Consider the following 18,442-nt stretch of genomic DNA (forward strand, 5'->3'; position numbering starts at 1 on the left):
ATGTTTTCTTTAGTTTATAATAGTAAACCTTCTTTACCAAAATATTTAATTCTAAATCAGCAGTTTTGTTCTGTGATCTCATTAATGTGGCAACCCCAGTTGAAGGAAGTTTCTTGACTGATTTTGAGATCTATGATAACGTGCTAAAGGTTTTTTTTTTTTTAAGTTTGCTACTAGAGTTCAAAGAAGGCAGCTACATAGACCTTTGTGTCCTACATTCCTTGAACTATGGGTGCTACTGCATCTAACACGACATGGGGACCTATATAGCTTGGACTTATTTTGCCATTTAGGATCTCACAATGGAAAATAAAAGGGAAAAAGTTTTTTAATTCTTCCCATGTGGAAGAAGAGCTAAGTAAGGCCTTTGAAATTCAGTTCCTGAGAAGCTGTACATTGCTTTCTCTCCTATTGCTCTTTTAAAATACACCCTCAAAGGAGAGTAGATCCACATTTATTGAGTCATGCTTTCTTTTTGACTGACTTCAGGCTGGAATCATAAAGCGTAACCTCTATGCTCTTTTTTATTTGGAAGAGTAAAAGCGAATTATGTCACATTTTCTCCAATAAAGATTGACTTTCCTCTATAGAAACTTAAAGTATGTGAAATTTTTTGACCAATAATAAAAGTGTTTAAACAATTTGATCAGTTAGTTATTTTAGAATAATGTATCTTTAATATATGAGAACAAGGTTAATGGAACAATTATCTTTGAGCATAGTTTATGGGGGATGCTACTGGAGTTTTTCAGAATGTGTAAATAGTTTAAATGGTATGACCTTGAATGCTAAATATGACTCCTTTTTTATGTGTTTATTCTGACTGGAAGTAATCTCAGGGCGAAATCACAGAAATGCCACCATCTCTGCTTTTAGCATTTATACTGCGCAATCTTTTGGAATATTTATTATGCTCACTTTCCTTTTTAGTTGGTTGAAACTCTCACATTCACTTTCACAATGAGTAAAAAGTTTGACAATCTTGACTGCTTGTAGTTTAACATGGCTTTCAAATGTATAGCAGACCCAGGCTGAATTTCACTCTAGAGGTGGGATAGATTAGCTATTAAATGTACAATCTCCCAAGTGGACTACTTAGGTTTGAATCCTGAGTGTGCCATTTAGTATTGGCTACAGAAGGAAGTTATCTAGTCTGAGATAGTTATAATATGTTGAGAATGTTAAATAAGTTATGTATTTAAATGATAGTGTTGGGAAGATAATAAGCATTATGTAAATGTTAATAAATGTTATTCCAAACTTATTGGTTATTTTGAGCTAGCGACATTATGAAATGTTTTTAACTTTCAAGATATTAATCTTAATTGAAGACTAACTGAAAAATACGAAATGATTGACTAATAGTATGAGTAATTAGCAAGTAATATTCTGGAGGTTTCTCTGTAGAGTAAAATAAACCCTTTACTTTGAAAAACATTAATGTAAAGAGTAATGCCATTAAATGGAATGGAACATATTTTCACCTTATAAAAATAACTCCCACTGATGCTGACTTTATGTGAAAGATCTGCTTTTTTATATTTATTTTATACTGTAACAATAGTTTATTTTCACCCAGTAATTTATTCTCTTTGTATCTATATCCTTTCTCTTAAACAATTGGTGAATATATTGAATCATTTACTCTAGGCTTGATAAGCATAGAAGTCCTATTATAATTCACTAATTTTAAGTTTAGAAATTTATTTATACCTATTACAAGTGACTGTAGTTAGATACAAGTATCATGTTTAAAAGTAGAACTTTTTCTTCTCAGCTAGAAATCAGGTACCTCATAAAAAAAGCAATAACAAAACAATTAATTCGCAAGTCTTCAGAGTCAACCATGTACAATAAAAAAAAATGTCAAAATTCATCAAGTTTATGTTGCATTTGTGAGAATGTTCATAGCTCAATATTGATAATTCTTTATATTAACACCTTCAAGATGAAGCGACCAACAATAGCCTACCACCACTTCCTAGTGATTTTAGCATTCTAGTTGAATTAATCCCATTTTAGAATTCAATAGAAAACTCTTACTTGAAGCTCTAGTGTCCAATATTAATTTTTGAAAATCTTTCTTAGCTATAGTTTTGCTATTTATCTTGATAAGAAGCATGGAATAGAGTCTTACAGCTTTGTTCGTATTGTGACTTTTTAAATTATTTACTCCATTTCATTTCCAGCTCCCTCTCCTCTGTCTCCAGTAAGGACAAATGTGTGATATTTTCTTTAATAAAATTAAATTATAATTAATGTAATATAGATAATTTAGTAATAGGTTTATAATTACTGAATTTACATAATAGAAGACTTGCATAGGGATATGCATTGCTAAAAACTTGTTGTAAAATGCCCATATTGTCATAGAGAATTAATAATTGCTTCTATTGTGTTTTATTGACATGTTATCAATTGTTTTAAAAAAGATTTATTAAGGGATTAATAAAATGAAAAAATTCATGTTAAGTTTAATATATAGTATTACCTATTTTATATAATCTAAAATAAACAGAAAAAGTTTCCTTTTTGACAACTGATTGAATATTAACTCGAATGCATCTAGCGTATCTATTTTCAAAGATCCAGCAATCTAATGAGTGGATATTTTAAATGAATAATTAGATTTCTTTCAATATTTGAAAAATTATATGACTTGCTCTACCCTGGAAAACATTTCTCTTTGTAATTGTTATATGAATGCATGTCAAGTTTTGTCATTTTCAGTTATTTAGCTTTTCTTAAAAAAAATCACTGTCAGACCTATGATAGTCATCATATATCCAATAATATCCAAAAACAAATATGTGATAGAAGAAAAATTAACCTTTAATAGAGTGAAGTAAAAGATAGGTTGAAGATATTGATTTTTCTAATAACAATTTGTGGGAGAATTTTTTTGAACCTCTTAACTGCTCTAGTGAAACTCATGCATCTGAAATCAGAGATTTTTCCATAAATAACTGTGGATTTTATTATATGACTCTGTAAAATGAAGTAGGACAAAGCAACCTTGTTTAATTTAAAAAAATATATTTTATTTATCTATTTTCACATTACTGGATTTCAAGCAGGAGCAAATTTTAAAGATATGAAATGTCCAATGTTACATCTGTGAAGCATTCTAATTAGTCCATAGCTGACCCCAATTTACCTTTCTTTGTAATCTGTGCTGTGAGGATGTTAAAATGATTCTTTACTAGACAAAGTTTCTTTAAAAAATATAGCAAGCATTTAGGCTTAATGATCACTAAAACTTCCAAAGGTCTTGGCTTACTTTCAAAAGCACCCCAAACATAAATACCTGTAATCTTACCTTTCTAGCAAGTCTAGATACTTAGTGGGTGGCCATTTTGTTGGCGTTAGGACTGGGGTCTAAGGAGACAGAAAGAAGTTGGTCCTCCTCTGGAAGAGCAAGAATGGTATCAAGATGCTTGTCCCCATCTTCAGTTAAAATACTAAAATCTTCTTTCTTAGTATTTCCCTGAAATATCTGTAGCTGGATCTCCTTTTCCTCTTTGTTTGGAAGTAGCTATGCTTTCCTTTTCTTCTGTTCAGTGTGAGAGTCACTCTTGTGAACAAATTTGTTCTGCTTCTTAATATTCATACAACACACACACATACACACCTGCATGTGACGCTCTCACACATTTTCATACACTAAGGTTCAGTGCCGGTTTTTAAATCAGTAGTCCCAGAAAGGCATTTATGCATTTGAGGATACAATCTTATTTTAGGGAGTTATGTTAAATTATTCTATGTATGACAAATCTAGCTTCTATAGTCACCTATTAATTTTCGACTGTGAGTGATATTTTTAAGTCTTATTATCTCTGATAATGGGAGACCATAAAGCCTTAATAAAATCAAGTACTCAGATTTATATATTTCATATGTATTGTTAGGAAGTGGTAATAAGAAGTCAGATTTCAGTAGTTTGGATTTGGTTATTTCAAATGGCTGGTAGATTGCATAATGCTTAGGATAATGTCCTAATATTAATGTAACAAAGTAAGGAGCAAGGAAAAGGGGCATGCTTATTCCTGAACTTGATAACACATTTGCAGAGTGGTTTAAGCTTTTCTTGGTATAGAAGTCTCAGAATAAAATGGGAGGACTGGACCAACATGCTTTGACTATACGGTAGATTGCAAGTCTAAAGAAGTAATCATTTAAAAATAAGTTACAGTCATGTGCCACAAAATCGTGTTTCATTAATGATGGAGGGCATAATCAACAGAAGATTATAATGGAGCTGAAAAGTTCTTATCACCTACTGATGTAGCTGTCATAATGTTGTAGTGCAAAATATTGCTTACATGTTTATGGTGATGCTGGTGTAAACACACCAACTGTGCTGCCAGTCATATAAAAGTACAGCACATACAATTATGGAGGCTATACCATCTAAGTTTATGTAAGTATGACAGATTTCTCTACATAGCCCCATTGTTAAGAAGCTCATGACTGTAAATGATGCCCAACTTATAATTGTTTAGCTAAGGTACTGATGTTGCTTACTGAGAAATTAAAAATGTCAAGAAAAATCAAGTTTAATTAGCTTGGAAGCTAAGAGGTTTTGTTATGAATTGGAGAATATAATATTTGAATTATATTAATGTTTTAAATTTAAAACCATTTTCCATATGTCAATTTACTGTGGAGTAGTACTATATATGAATTTATAAAGTGCATAGGTACCATGAAACCTAATAAAAATTAAAATTAATGATACTTTTGATAGCTCAAATAATATGCTAACCCATATTATTGAAATCAAGAAAATCCCTTTTATAATCTCATTCCAAGTCTCCCTTTTAAAATTAATTGGAAAATCTCATAGTCTAGTGTAAAGAGAATCATGGCACCCTTTATCCTTGGAGAAATTGACCTGTTTAGCCCTGACTAAGGAGTTGATTTGCTTCAGTTAGTTATGCTTTTAGACAGATTTTACAAAGCCATAAAGTTATTAGAAATCCTGTGTCTACCTGGAATGCATTTCTTCTCCTTTTCCCCACTGAATGCCACTTTGGTTCAAGTATCCACATATTAATGTGCTGCTGTGCCATGTATTTCATATCAGGTTGGCCTCATCCCAAGGGGATGAATTTAGACTAGTCTAAACTGAGCAAAGCAGTTACATGTCTTTGCCAGTGATTGTTTTAGGAAATGTCTTAGAACTCAGTTCTAAGTAATGAAAAGTAATGTGAAGTCCCTTGGGGACTTTCTGAGAATTTTTTTAGTTCTTAAGATACCAAAAAGATCTATTCACTTTTCTGTTTGTGGAAGTTGCTGCACATGGAGGTGATGCCTGGAGCAACTACCTATAATATAAATTTTCCCCACTATCTGAAAGTAGAGTGTTTCTGTGAAATCTTTTGTAAGCCAACTAGTATAAAACAAAGAAGCAATTACTATTAATTTATATGGAAAAAATTTTGAGTGTTCCAGACCCCAAATTCAAGGTCTATTTCATTTACCATGATCGAAAAACTTAATTATGTCCAGTTTTATGCTAAGCATAATGCCCTTACAAGCTCTCTTTGGGTTTTCTGATACCCAAGGACACATTTTGCTAATGGAGTCACAAAATAAATCGAGGTAAAGCACAAATGCTCATAGACACAGTGCAAAGCTATGGCATCTTAATGCTGAGATGCTGAGTGTAGTTCCTAGGAAAGGAGCTTGGTGGTGTCACTCCTGCTGCTCTGGTATGTGCTGCCTCTATAATGGCTGCTGCAAAACACATGGTGATCTCTATTTTTTCTTTCTGCTTTTTTGTGTAAAAGCGAAAACCCTCTGGATTTCTCTCAGTTAGTGAAAACATGTACTAATGTAAGCCTTTCCTCAAAGTGAGGTGGTGTAATGGTGACTTTTGAAAAGCTGAGGATACCTGTATAACCATTTTGTGACCATGAGGAGAGCTAGCTAATAGGTGGAGAGTGGCAGATCAGAATGATAAAAAGCTAGTGGTCCCTTGATGAACTGCTAAAATAATGAACCCAGAACTAGCCCTATCTCAGGACTTCTTGTTATTGAGGTAACAGTATACAAAATAGTTTAAGCCATTTGGTTTGCGTTTTCTGTTGTTTTGCAGAAAAATCTTCTGATTGATACAGCTATAAAATTGTATTAAAACAGGTATTTAATTTATATTTTATTGTTTTGGGGAGCATTGGTGAAGATCTTGTTTCCAAGAAGAGTAATCTATTTGAAGAATAAATTAAGATGTATTTCTCTGTTACATAAGCTCGGTCAAATTCTAGATATGTCTCCATTACCTCATTCAGTATTGTTCTGCTTGGACTTCTGTTTTAAATTCCAGAAAATTTTAACTATTCTAAAGTAAAATATGTAGGAACACAAATTCATTTTTACATTATACAAAATAGAACATAATCAAGAAAGCAAATCCACTACAAAAATATACCCACAATGCATACCAAAACCAACTTGAAATATTTTTGAATTATATAGTGTTTACGGATGTCTGTGTCATGGATCCAGAAGTGTATATAATTATAAACTGGCACATAAAAATATTCCAACTCCATTTTTCTGGGGCTAGAATTCATTTGCTTATTATTCAACAAACATTTACTTAACAGACAGGTACTTAACTAGAGACTGGTGATAAAAAGATGAATAAGATTTCAATAAGATATCATCTATACCTCCAAATAGCTCATCTTTATTTGTGGTGTGTCTGTGTGACCTGAGTTAAAAATTATTAAGTAGAAATTTCTTTCATATTTCAAGGATAATTTCCATGACATAATCAGAATAAAAGGTAAGAAAACAAAACATTTTGGAGAAAAAATATGGAGTAAGAGTCCTTAGTATTCTACATCATGGATTGTAGTTTAAGCAGTTACATAAACTCTGTACGTATATATTGTTAATATTGTGCTTATGTTCCAGGTACTGTACTAGATAGGGACCATAGGAAGCTATGTAAATCTTGATCCCACACCAGGCGTTTCACAGTTCAGGGTAATAATGAAAAGCATGGAGCTTTGGAGACAAACAGGTGTAGATTCCAGTCACACCTCTGCCCCATACTAGATGTGAATTGAACAAATTATTTTTCATTTCAGATAAATGTTAATTTATTTAACCCCCACATTATTCTACAAGGTAGGTACTATCATTAATCCCACTTTGCAGATAGGAAAACTAGAGCCCAGGGAGATTATGAAATTTGCGCAAGACACATAATAATTTCAGAGCCAGGAGTCAAATTTTTGCAGTGCTCTTAATCACTATGTTAGCTTGCTTCTCTGTGTTTGAAAGGTTCTGAGAACAGAACTGACAAGGTCATATTTGTCCATAGTTTTCCCAGTGAGGGAAATGGAGTCAACATTCCATGGAACACGTGTAGACAGTGAAGAGACCTAAGTAAGAGAGCATAAAGATACAGGCAAAGAGGCCAATTAGGAGGCTACAGAATTATCCAGAGGAGAAGATTTGTGGTCTTGTATTATAACAATGATAGTAGCAATGGAAAAGAGGGGACCGAGTCAAGAAATATGATTATCAGTACACATGATTGGACAGGGTCAAAGAGAAGTAAGGAACAGATTTGGATAGAAAGTAACTCCATTTGGGATGTATTTAATATGAAGTACCTGGAAAGAATGTAAATGATAGGCATCTGAATGTGGCAGTTAAATTCACAAGAGTGGTTGGGGCTGAATGTGCAGATTAGGGAATATGAGATTATCCAATGAGAGACTGTAAAGGCAAAAGGAACAAAAAAATGCTGTGGTATCTATATTTGAGGAGAAGTCAAGGGAACCCAGGAAGGAAACTAAGACTATTATTATCAGTACAGTTTTCATGTTAATGATGAATGGTCAGCACTTTGAAACACAGTAGAAATGATTAGAAAGATGTCATCTATAATGTTTCCATTGCATCTGGCAAAAACAAAAGTTTTCTTTGCTGCCATTTCATTGGAGTGGATGGTCAGAAAAGCCAAATATCACAGAGGTGAAGAGTGTCTAGGAAGTGAGAAAATAGAAATAGCATCTGCATCCTACTTCAGAAAGCTTGCTTAGTAGTAAAGGATTATGGACAGTCACTCTAAGGACTGTCCTTAGAGTAGTTAAGAGGGAGTAGGTGTGTGTGTGTACGCACGTGTGTGTGTGTGTGTGTATTGTGATAGAAGAGACTTGAACTTGAATTTCTGTATTTGTCATATAAATATATTTTATTCTTTCAATATAAAAAATTTCTAGCAAATTAAGAGCCTTCGGATGATTAATTAAATAATTATTCATATATTTTTGTTTAGTGTCATGCTAAAGCTAGGTTCTGGTATTAAATTAATAATAAAGATCAAACCCTACTCTCCAAGAATACAGAGTAAGAGAGGTAATCATGTACAAATTGAACCTTAAAATAATGAGTTTTAATGGAATGGGACTGAATAAAACATATTGCTTTTAAACACATAGGAGGGAAAGGAAGAAACAGAGGAGTATAAAATCGTGTGGGTCCTGGAGTAAAAGGACATAGATTCTAGTCTCGATTTCATTGCTATCACTTCCACATAGAAGGATTAACTTTCTCTGAGCGATAATCACCTCGTATGTTATAGGGTGGTTGTTTGAGTCAAAAAAAAAATATGTATATATATATATATATATATATGTATATATATATATATATACACATACATATATATATACATATATATATATATATATATATACACATACATATATGTGTATATATATATATATATATATGTGGAAATGTTTCCTAAAACTTTTAGTGCAGTTTAATTAGAAATTTATTATTTAGGGATGGAAAATTGTGGGAGGGTAAGTAGGGGATTGCTTTATAGGGTAAAGGCTCTTTGAAATTGGCTCTAAAACTTGAGTAAGAGTTCAGGAGGGGTGGAGTGGAAAGCAGAGAGAAGAGCATGACCAAAGGCGGGAGAGGAGAAAATGACCCTCTTGTGCAGAGACCTAAATAAGATTGGTGAGGCCAGAGAAGGGTGTACCTGAGTACTCCCGGTGGCAACTGAAGATTTTTCCAAAAAAGAAACTTGGAATCACATCAGGGATTAAATGAAAGCCTTAAAAGCCTTAAATGAAAACCTAAAAGGTTTGGATGTTATTCTCTAGATGGTGAGTAAAACCACAGAAGGTCTTTGAATAAGGGAGAAGCATAATCAAAATGGTTGGGGTTTTTTGTTTGTTTGTTTTTTGTAGGGCCGGCAGGGAGGAAATTTGGTTTGAGGTATGTATTTAGTGGAGAAGATACTGAGAGCAAGTCTTAAAAGTCTGGTATCAGTAGAGGGAATGGAGGGACATAAACTTGAGAGATATCTCACAGACAGGTTAAATACAAATTTATATTTAATTGAATGGGAGGTAGTGGTGGAGGTGACACAGGAGTGAAAGATAACCCTGAGGTTTCTTACTTGGGGGTGGGTGTATGGAGTAGATGAAGATGCCATTAAATAGAGATTAAAATTCAGTCTACAGGGAAATGGCTTTAGACTGTTCTAAAAATTGAAAATTGCTGTCTTTGACAACTACAGAAGAAACAGCACACTACTTTCAATATATTTTGGCTCTTAGTGAATAAGTAATATTATCTTAGGAGTTATTTATCACTCATTTTTACTTAAAACAGTTTAGGTTAGGCATTAGAGTTAGAGATATAGTGAGTTAACAGAATTTAATTATAAAATGGTCTATATTTTTTATTTTTATATTTTTTTAATTTTTCAATTACAGTTGACATACAATATTATATTAGTTTTAGATGTACAACATGGTGATTAGACATTTATATAACTTATGAAGTGGTCACTCATAAATCTAGTACCCATTTAACACTGTACATAGTTATTATAAATTATTGACTATATTTTTATGCTATACTTTATATCCCCATGACTATTTTGTAACTACCAATTGTATTTCTTAGTCCCTTCCCCTTTTTTCACATATCCCCTCACCTTCTCTCATTGGCAACCATTAAAATGTTCTCTGTCTCTATGAGTTTGTTTCTGTTTTGTTTATTTTGTTCTTTAGATTCCACATGTAAGTGAAATGATATGGCATTTGTCTTTCTCTGACTTACTCCACTCAGTACAATACCCTCTGTGTCCAATCATGTTGTGGCAGAAGGCAAGATTTCATTCTTTTTTACAACTGAGTAATATTCCATTGCATATATGTACCACCTCTTGTTTATCCATTCATCTTGATGGATGCTCAGGTTGGCTCCATATCTTGGCTATTGTAAATAATGCTACAGTGAAAATATGGATGCACATGTTCCTTTGAAGTAATGTTTTGGGTTTTTTTTTTTGATAAATACCCAGAAGTGGGATTACTGGGTCCTTCTTTTTCTCTCGTTATAAACTTTGTTGTTTTAAAAGTATTTTATGTGGTATAAGTATTGCTATTTTAGTTTTTTTTTCATTCCATGTTCATGCAGTATCTTTCTCTATCCTTTTACTGGTCTTTATTTTATCTTTAGCAGATTTTCTTATTTCATTTTGCTCTAATTGATATTACTTAAAGAACTGAATGGAGAAAAATGAGTGCCTGGGAATATAATATGTTTGAGGTACTTGGAAGATGGCATGATTCTGATGTTTAAAAGTTGTTGGTCACATATACTTAGAGCTCACAGAATTATTGGAGCTGCAGATTGGAGAGCTGAGTGATGTTTTAACAGTGGTGGCTGTAGCCTTTCAAGGAACTATGGTCCCCTTAGGAGAGCACAGAGAATTAAAGAGGCCAATAATGGGAATCTGAAGAATGCCTATATTTAATAGGCCTGCACATATATTTCTCTTTACTTAGTACTTCTGATTTAGAGTGAGGATACATACATCCTAATTATGTACATACTTATCTTCTTAAATTGTGCCCTTCTTAATGTGAATCATATAGGACATATTTATCATGTATGGATTTGTAATGTTAATATATCACTGTTAAGCAAATGTTTCTGTTTTATTAACAAGTCAAATAAAAATAATGATAGTGAGAACTCTGTCTTCAGCAGTGCTGCATTTGTCTGCTATATGTTTTTCTTTTGTTCTAATTAAAAGGCCGCAGATGCTAAATAATACCTCTTTTTTTTTTGATTCTGTGAGGTACCATTTTGATACCAAATTCTTTGACCATTGCTGTGATACTCTAGGCTGTATTTGGACTAAACCTTGAAAATGCAAACTCTTCTCTAAGTTCTACTAGAAATTCTTCATTTAAATTAGGTTTGTAACAAATTACCTTCCTCCAATGTGTAAAATTATTCAAATGTTTCCATATTGCAATGGTTGTAATATGAACACTCAGGATTTTATATTCTTTCTTGTAGGTAGCTTCTCTAGAACAAAGTTCCAGAAATGAAGTTTAAAATATTTTGAACTGTATGTGTTATATAATTTTGTTAGAAATTAAAAGAATAGCATATACATTCCAGTATGTCAAGTCCACTTATTTTATCCAGAATTGGTATGTGAGAGTTAAATTCCAGATTCACCTGTTTCTTAATATCACAACAACACATTTACTCATTTTTATTTGCTATATCAATGGTTTACCAATGAAGTTATCAAATATGTCACTTGCACTAAATCTAGAACTCATCAAGGGTAGGGAGAGCATCTAATTTTTAATTTTTAATTTTTATTTTTTAGGCTACCTGACAGATGGCAAGGACCTTGTCAGCTTACAATCCCTTATTTATTTTATTATTTTATTTTTTTACACCTACAGCACCTGGTCTTCCTAGGTGGTATCCCATCCAAGTACTAACCAGGCCCGACTCTGCTTAGCTTCCGAGATCAGACAGGATCAGCCTTGTTCAGGGGGGCATGGCCAAAGACAATTTTTTATATTTCCTTAACACCTGAAATAATGCCTGAAAATATGTAGAATGTTTGGAAAACATTTGTTTACTGAATGAATGATAAATGTCCTTTTTCCCTATAACACTTGATTTATTTGAAACACATTGTGTTAGTCAAGGTTCTCCAGAGAAACAGAATATATATAAGTGGAGAAGGAGAGGAAGAGGGAGAGCAAGAGGGAGAGGGAGAGGGAGATTTATTTTAAAGAGTTGGCTCACATGATTATAGAGGCTGACAAGTCCCAAACTGTCGGCAAACTGGAGACTCAATAGAGAAGATTGTGTAGTTTCAGTCCAAAGGCTAGCGTCCTGAAGCCCAAGAAGAGCCAATATTCAATTTAAATCCGAAGGTGGGAAAAAATTGATATTCCAGTTCAAAGGCAATCAGGCAGGAAGGATTCTCCCTTCCTGTGGGTCAGTATTTTTGTTCTGTTCAAGCCTTCGACTGATTGGATGAGACCCACTTACATTAGAGAAAGCTGTCTGCTTTACAGTCTATCAGTTTAAATGTTCATTTCATCCAAAAACACCTTCACAGAAATAGCCAGAATAATGTTTGACCAAATGTCTGGGGACCCCATGGCCTATTCAAGTTGACACATAAATTAACCAACATAGACATTAACAACTTATTTTCATAATTAAGAAACATTACAATTATTGATGTTCTAGCCTACAGCTATATCCTTGAAAATATTTTAAAACATTTAAAATAATTTCTTTTTGAATATACTTATAGCTCTCTATATTATGCTGTGTGAGATTTTTTATAGTGTGATCACTATCTGCTTCATCATTATTAGACTCATTTCACCTAAAGTATTTTTTCCAAAATATAATCTATTTTGTTCTGGAATGCATTCTTGCTCATAATTAATCTAAATTACAAAATTTTCATAGTTTATTGAGAATCCTTTTCATCCTTACACTGAAACTATTGTAAAAGAATCTGTTTCTGTTTAATTTAAATTCATATTTTAAATACTTTAGCAGTGAGTAACTTGTGCTTACTTGATTCAAAATAGTATGAACCTTGTAAAAAGCCAGGTTGGTGAGTCAATTACCCATCAACATCTAAGACAGTTGAGCTGCTAATGACTGAGGCCGAATGATATTGCCACAGACCTCTAGTATCAAAAGGCAGCTTAGAAGTTTAGTTAGAATAAGAGATTTTCTTTATTGGGTGAATTAAATTAGCTCTTTTGCTCCAGAAGAGAGATTTTCATTTAGGATAAGAATTGTTTCAGGCCGTTTGCAAGAGAAAATTGCCTTCTTTGAGAACTAAGGAAAATGTAGAGGTGGTAGTTTAAATAGTTCATAGTAAATTAGTAATAAAATGTTATTCATGTGCCATCCCTTTAAAAACATGTTTAAAATGTCTGAGTAATCAGAAATAAGAGCTCATTCAGCCAAAGAAAAACACAGTACACATTTTTGTACTAAGAATATATATATAAATATTTGCCTTTTCTTTGTTCCACAAGGTATTTTGATATATTTGGTTGGTAGCTAAATCAACTAATTTTCTTATTTTTTAAGTTTAAATATTAATGTGTAATGCTCTGAAGTTATTAATGTTGAACTTGAAAGTTCATGTCTAACTTAGTTCTGAACTGTAAGCATTGCTGAGTTTACTTAGGGACATTTAATAAAAAAAAATATATATAGTAATAATAAGAATAGTAATAATAACCGCTTGTATTGACCCCTTAATATGTTCTGGTCATATGTAGTATCTCATGTGACTAGCTTATTGAATAGGTGGGGCATAGAGTGTACAAATAAGAAACAATTATTATTGACCCTTGAACAATATGGGTATGAACTCGGAGGGTTTGCTTTACATAGAGTTTTTTCAATAAGTATTTTAAATGTATTTTTTATTCCTTATGATTTTCTTAATAACATTTTCTTTTCTCTAGCTTACTTTATTGCAAGAACATAATGTACAATACATATAACATACAAAATATGTGTTAATTGACTTTTTATGTTATTCATTGATAATGCTTCTGGTCAACAGTAGGCTATTAGTAGTTACGTTTTGGGAGAGTCAAAAGTTATATGCATATTTTCGAGTTGGGAGGCGGGGAGTAGGCATTCCTAATCCCTGTGTTGTTCAAGGGTCAACTATATTTTTCTCACTTACCCTTGTCTCACCACAGACTCATTGTTCCACCTTATAACTGTTTTTTACTTTCCTGTATCAGAATAGTTTCATTTTAGGGTATAAAAAAATGTGGTCTGTTTGAAATGTAAACTTTAACCTTGCATTCAATTTAAATGTCTTATCTTCTTGATTAATTAATTAATTTTTATTATAGTTGACATAAGTATTATATTAGTTTTAGGAGTACAATGTAGTGATTGTACGTTTATATACCTACAAAGTGATCACCACAATATGTCTTGTAAACATCTGTCACCATACAAAGTTATTACAATATTATTGACTATATTCACTATGCTGTACATTATATCCCCTTATAATTGGAAGCATGTACCTCTTAATCCCCTTCACCTTTTTTGCCTGTCCCCCATGCCCTCCCCTCTGGCAACCACCAATTTGTTCTTTGTATCTCAGCTTGTTTTCGTTTATTCATTGTTTTTTAAATCCCACATATAAGAAAAATAATATGGCATTTGTCTTTGTCTGACTTATTTCACTTAGTATAAAACCTTCTAGGTCCATCTATGTTGTCTCAAATGGCAAGATTTCATTCTTTTTTTTATGGCTGAGTAATATTTCATTGTCTGTATGTGTATATATAATATACATTATATACACATATATACACACCCACATCTTCATCCATTCATCTATCATTGGACACAAAGGTTGCTTCCATATCTTGGCTATTGTAAATAATGCTGCAGTGAACATAGGGGTGCATATATCTATTCAAATTATTGTTTTTGTTTTCTTCTGATAAATCCTTGGAAGTGGAATTGCTAGGTCATATGGTAGTTCTGTTTTTGATTTTTTGAGAACTCTCCATACGATTTTCCATTGTGGCTGCACTAGTTTTCACTCCTACCAGCTGTGTATGAGGGTTCCCTTTTTACATCCTCACCAGCTCTTGTTTTTTTTCTCTTATTGAGAATTGCCATTTTAACAGCTATGATATGATATCTCATTGTGGTTTTGATTTGTGTTTCCCTGATTAGTGATGTTGAACATTTTTCATGTGTTTGTTAGACAACTATATGTCTTCTTTGGAGAAATATCCATTCAGGTTCTCTGCTCATTTTTTTTAATTGGATTGTTTTTTAATGTTGAGTTATGTGAATTCTTTATATGTTTTGGATTTCAGTTCCTTATCCTACACATCATTTGCAAATATCTTCTCCCATTCAGTAGGTTGCCTTTTTGTTTTGTGGATGGTTTCCTTTGCTGTTTAAAAGCTTTTTAATTTGGTGGAGTCCCATTTGTTTATTTCTGCTTTTGTTGCTTTCAGCTCATTCTCTACCAGGAACTTTAGAAATCAATAATGAGAGAGGTTAGTGTAGTCTTTTTTCTGAGCTTTGTTTGCTCCACTTCCACCCCCAGTCTCCCCAACCACATGTACATGCATACCTATTTCTGTCTCCTTACAGAACAAGACAAGGGAGGAGAAGGAACAAGAATAAAGGAACAAAGTCTTGTTTTTCCAGTCCTTTTAAATCTGACTCTATGTCTCCTCTGTTATGTCAGGCATCAGATGCTGGCTCTCTGTTATGGATCACAAATGTTCTTCAGAGATACTCTAGCTTCCTCAACACCTTTTGCATACCCCACTGTGTCTACTGCGGCATGTCCTGACAGAGGCAACCGGCTCTAAATCTGATCATTTGTAATTCTGCTGTCAGCTTCTGCCCATTGTATTACATCTCCGGGTTCTTTCTGTCGCTGTCCCCTTAGCCTAGCAGGTAGCCCTCTAGAGAAGGATCCTTTCAAGAAAGGATTTTTTATGTAATCTCTTTTCAAATATTTAGTCTTCTCATCTTGGCTATTGGGAGTGATGGTCTTTACCATGGATATGATTGATATCTTGCTTATTTCCCATTATCCTCAGTTTTGAAGCGTTAGCTACATTCCAGGAAAACATGAAAAGTTCCATTTCACATCTAATTATATTCATTTAAGGCTCACATTAACTCTTTGAGGAGAGTGATATTTATCATCCTAGTTAAACACAAGGAAACTGAAGCATGAAGAGTTTTATTATTTGCCCAGGGTTGCCTGGCTTTTCCAAGATCACTCAGTACTAAGTGGTTGCCTGACTTAAAATCTCATACTCTTTATCTACTTTGTTATATTGCTAAAACAGTAAGACAGAGTCTAGATGATTAAGAAAGCCAAACCCCTAGATAGGTGCCCCAAACTGCAAAACAGACAGTTGTAGTATCTCATTGTGTCACTTTTCTAGTTCCATTTTCCCTTCCAAAACTTTGAAATTTCTGATAGAAATTTCATTCGTCTCTTTTTCTTCTTCCTACCTTAGAGTTCAAATACTTCAAAATATTTAGTAATTTTAATGCTGAAATCATAAGCATCTTAGCAATGTTATAAATTTCTTATTCAGCTATTTCAATATGTCATAGCATATACCTTTGGAAACCATAAAAATACTACAGAACTGTGTTAATAGGCAAGGAGAATCAAATTCTACAAATGACAAAGAATTTGTAATTTCCCTACAGTGTTTTAATGCCTTATGAATTTTATAAGCAAACATATTGTGAACTTGAAAGTTTATTACATTATCACTTTATGTGAATATTTTTTCCTCAGAAATCAAATATTTTTTTGGTCTTTTTTCTTTCCCTTAGAAAATTGTTAGTCTTCCTGCCAGAGAAGATATAAATCTGCTATTTGTTTACACTCAGTGGCATCCACATACATTATAAATGTTGCATTGCTAAAATATATCTACTTGTAAAATGTAAACTTGGGGATTTGACTCCAAAGAACTGTCTTATTTCAGGTGTTTCGTTCTAGTATGCTCATGTGGAGCTTATATTTAGTATTACTTGAGTTGCAGATTTATTTCATTGTGCCTAGCAGCATCAGCTATTTCCTTCTGCTGGTTCCAATTATTATGATTATTTCCAGCCTGAGTGAAGTTTGGCAAAAGCAAATATAAAAAGGAAAAAAGAAGAATAGGCTATTCCTTCAAGCTAACATTCAAGCTTATTAGTCTTCATTTAACTGCAGGAACCATTTATTATATTTGGAGTTAGCATTTTAATATCGATTTTGGTATTCCTTGGTGTTGCGGAGATAAAACCAAGTGTGTGCAGGGCAAACTTTAACACTATGACAGTATGGAGGATGCTGTTTTCTTGCCTCTGATAGATTAGACTATTGTCCTTTTCTATTAGAGAAGCTAGAGGGAAGTTGAGCTGGTATTTGTTGAGTTCTGTGATATCCTTGCACATGTAGTATGTGGAAAAGTAGAGGTTATAAGCACATATGTGTTACTAAATATAATGTAAACAATAATTATAGTTAGTTGCCTGATTATATACTTAGAGTGATTTTAGATATTATTAGCTATATTTATTGAAATCCATTCCTGGGGCACATAGATGGTTGTGTATGTTGAGATTGTAGAACTGACAATTGAGTAGGAGTCAAGAAACTCATTCATATAGGTTGCTTTTTCATCATATTTCTTTAGTAACTTTATAGCAAAAAACAGTTTTTCTTCTATTCCTAAAGACAAAGGATTTGATAAGAACGTAACTTGTTCTAATAAATTCGTTCTAAAGCTTTTGTATGAACTTGAGAATTTAGCAGAAAGGAGAATAATGTCAATAAAGACATGAAATTAGATGCTGGCTTTGTGAAGTTGCCTTTTTGTTGTTTGTTTCCATATAGTTCTGTCAAGGCTAACTAAAAATTCTACAAAGCCTCATTTTACCACTGTGAAATAGAGAAATGACTAAATGCAGGAGACTGAATTATTGATTAGCATTTAAACATTTTAAATAGACTACTTTAAAAATTAAATCTAAAATTTCCTATGAAGCAAATAAGAATTTATGTCAAGTACATAAATATCATGCGTGCCTCTGTAGAAAATTTTCTTCCATTTTGCATCCATTTAGCTTAAAAACAAAACATATTTTTCTAATTTTCTGAGTAGTGTTCATTGATGGAAACATTGTTTTATTGGCTAATATCATCTTTCTTAAAAGCTTTTTAGTAGATGGCATTTTTAAGTTATAACCCTTATTGAAAAACAAATGTTAACCTGAAAATAACCCTTAAGGCTAACTGCTGAATCCTCTTGCTAATTTGGTATGTTTCTGCCTCTGTATTCAATGAGATTTTTTTATCATTATTGTTATTATTGGGGGAAAGTCAATTCAAATATATGTGAAAATATAAGATTCTTTGATAAACTTATATGGAGAATTTTTCCAACTTTTATTTTATCTTTCTTGCTAACGCTCCTCTCCCCCAAAACAACACAAAACTCTGTTAAAGGTAGGGAGCAGAAATATTTTTTTCCAGAAACATTGTAAATTTTGCTAAAAAATACAGACGAATCAGAACATAGTTTTT

At 32.7% G+C, this 18,442-nt stretch overlaps 1 protein-coding gene and 1 pseudogene across 2 annotated transcripts in view; one reads left to right on the plus strand and one right to left on the minus strand.

Moving 5' to 3' along the window:
• Positions 1–18,442, plus strand: part of MAGI2 (membrane associated guanylate kinase, WW and PDZ domain containing 2) — a 1,217,785-nt gene that overhangs the window by 3,815 nt on the left and 1,195,528 nt on the right. The gene's annotated exons all lie outside the window — the stretch shown is intronic.
• Positions 11,748–11,866, minus strand: LOC120591985 (uncharacterized; annotated as a pseudogene).

This window comes from Pteropus medius, unplaced genomic scaffold, assembly GCF_902729225.1.
Source record: "Pteropus medius unplaced genomic scaffold, Ma_sr-lr_union100, whole genome shotgun sequence".
Lineage (NCBI taxonomy): Eukaryota > Metazoa > Chordata > Mammalia > Chiroptera > Pteropodidae > Pteropus > Pteropus medius.